This window comes from Capsicum annuum, chromosome 3 (assembly GCF_002878395.1).
Source record: "Capsicum annuum cultivar UCD-10X-F1 chromosome 3, UCD10Xv1.1, whole genome shotgun sequence".
NCBI lineage: Eukaryota > Viridiplantae > Streptophyta > Magnoliopsida > Solanales > Solanaceae > Capsicum > Capsicum annuum.
Genome location: NC_061113.1, coordinates 82871176 through 82874101, shown reverse-complemented (window position 1 = coordinate 82874101; position 2926 = coordinate 82871176). Strand labels below are relative to the sequence as shown.

At 30.7% G+C, this 2926-nt stretch overlaps 1 long non-coding RNA gene across 1 annotated transcript; it reads left to right on the top strand.

The window, feature by feature from the left end:
* Positions 1–591: 591 nt before the first annotated feature.
* LOC124897286 lies at positions 592–2721 on the top strand. The gene is made up of 3 exons (XR_007054020.1): positions 592–753; positions 2377–2463; positions 2649–2721. It is a non-coding gene; the product is annotated as an uncharacterized LOC124897286 (long non-coding RNA).
* Positions 2722–2926: the final 205 nt, after the last annotated feature.

Genomic DNA, 2926 nt, shown 5'->3' with positions numbered 1-2926 from the left:
AACCATAATACATGCAAGAACAACAATCAAGAATGACTTTTCACTTCCTCTACTTTGTTAATCCATCAAGGTTTCCACAACCCAGGTTATGGGGTTTAGTTGCTCATGATCATATGAACATACATATAATTCAAAATTAATAGCATATGAATGATTTTGTAAATAAATAAGAATGAAAACCAAAATATTAACCTTATATGAAATCATAAAAACCAATAATAAAAATTCCAAGATCATATACTACAACAAAAAGGTCTATTTAAGACCAACATTTAAGGACAAGTTAATAATTTTGTCTCTAAAAGTATATATATTGGGACGAGATTATATTCTGGTCTGTAATTATGTATTTCATTGCAAAGATATAAAATATGATCCTAAAAATAATTTTAACTGGTCTCTATTGATAATTTGAGCCTTGAGTAGGAATAAAAAAGTTTTAATTAAAAAAATTCATTTAAGAATTAATAAAACAATAATGCGCCAAAATGGTCATGTTTTTTAAAAGTTAAAAGGAAAAAATCTGTTATCTCTTAATTAATAATAAAAAAATATATCATATTCTCCGATCTACGTACCCTAATTTTTGCACAAATAGAGGGTTTACTCAATTCACCATTTTCCATTGCCGCTTTAGCAAGATCCTGCAATTGTGCTTTCTCAGTTTTGTTTAAGAATTTCCTTAATTTGCCCTTTGAAGTGACCAGTAATTTTATTCAATTTCATAATGCATTTTACATTACAGATAATCAGGTATGATTTTCCTAATCCCCATTTTCAATTTCATTTGTTTGGGGCCCTAATATCTATGTTTTCTCGATTTTGTCTATTTTCAATTTTGTTTGTATTTCCTATTTGATTCAAATTTTATTTTTTCTCAATTTTGTTCGTTCGATTTCAGTGATCTCTATTTTCTACTGCATTATTTTCAATTTTATTTATGTAGTTTTTTATTATATAAACAATATTAAATCATGCATATAATGTCTTGGAAAGAGGACTTGTTAGCCACCGCTTGCTGAGAACAGAACGCATCATCAATTAAAGGGTCCTTGCCTTACACAAAATTTCACCAGAAATATTATGTTCGTATGAATACGATTAATACTAATATTTTCTACTATAGTGTCGATGAACTATTCATATTAATGACTCTATATAGAGAAGTTACAACTTAAAAAAGTTCTAAAAATTATTATGATTGTGCTATTACAACTTAGTATATGGTCGCAGAGACACATCTTTTTTCTTTTATATTATTTTTTCAATCATTGGAATATAAAATAAATTTTCATGTTTTAGATTTTTTGTATGTTGGTATGTTGAGATTGAGGTGAATTTTGCTCGAGTTCTATTTGAGTCTAGTTTTATTTAGGGTACGAAGATTTAAAAATCATGTTTGCAGCCATATGAACTTGACCTTATATTGGCTAATTGTGAAAGGAACTGACTCTGTAAAAAGGACTTAGTTTTTTATTTTATTTTGTTTTGTTTGAAAATACTGTAGGTTTAGTGTGAAAGTTTCAGTCTTTCCTATATTTTTATGCTTTTTAGACTGATGAAAATGACTTTGCATTGGTTTGTGGATTGAGAATGAAACTGGCTTGGTAGAAAGGACTTCATTTTTGTTTTTTTTTATTTTTGGTTGAAAATACTGTAGTTTTAGTATGAAAGTTTCTATCTTTATTTTATTTTAATGGTTCTTAGTCTTTAAGAGAGTATAGCTTCATGATAATTCACCGAGTATACCAGATTGGATGCTTGTTTCTATGATAGGAGAAATTGATGGAATTCAGTTTGTACTAATTTTTATTTTGAATTGAACATGAACCATGGCGCTTGGTAAGACTTACTATTCATAAGGTGGCCCTTTTTGTGGAGAATCTAGGTCTTTTTATGGTAGAAACCAGATGAGTGTAGTGGTTCATTCCTCTATTTACAACCATTGCAACACTGTTGATATCCATCTTTTCAACTCTAATAGTTCCTCTGACATGAGTACGAATTCTAGCGAGTATAGCTATAGTTATGATAATTTCATAAAGCCTTAGGCTGAACCTTTCATGAAGAGGAGGAAGTGCTTAACTTCTATCAAGGAAAGCAGTGGCAAGTACTCCCAAGCGCCCAATGCATGTAAAGATGCTCCTTCAAAGAAGCCAAAGACATGATATAATGTTCTTTTAAGGAATTCCAGAGCATATTATGATGCCAATCAACCTATAAAAATAATTCAACCATTACTACAAGTACTTCTAAACCTCATTATGATGCAAGTGCACCCACACACTCTAAGAGAGACCGTTCATGGCTTGAAGATACTGAAACTGACAATATCTTTATGTATAAAGTGGAAATTAAGAGATGCTCTCCATCCAGGAAAGATGGTATTGATGCAATGCATGAAGCACATTTGCGATACTCATATTGTGCTTTCCTTCAGAACCTTGGAATTCGCTTGGACCTGTAAGTTTCCTTTTGGGGTTTAAATCCATTTCATCTTACCTAACTTTATAGACTTTACTTCAGACAGGCTTTTAAGATTTTGGGACTTTTCTTCTCCTAGTTTTCTTAAGAGGATTGCTATAAGTTGCTTGTTCCTTTGTATTTATTATCTAATGGAAATAATGTTTGTTTATATTTGCTTGCAGGCTATATATTACTATAGGAACTGCCATGGTTCTATTTCACCACTTCTTTGTGAGGAGATGACATGCATGCCATGAAAATTTTTTGAGTTTATTATTTTATGCACTAAAATATGCTAGATTTTTTCTCCTCTAAACTTTCTACTTCTTATGTATGATGTCTAGCTAATTGTTACTATCTTTTTGATGTATGCAGTTTATTGCTACTACTGCTCTCTTTCTTACGGAGAAGTAGGAAGAGACTGTATGGCCTCTCAATAATGTTCTGAAGGCTTCATGTG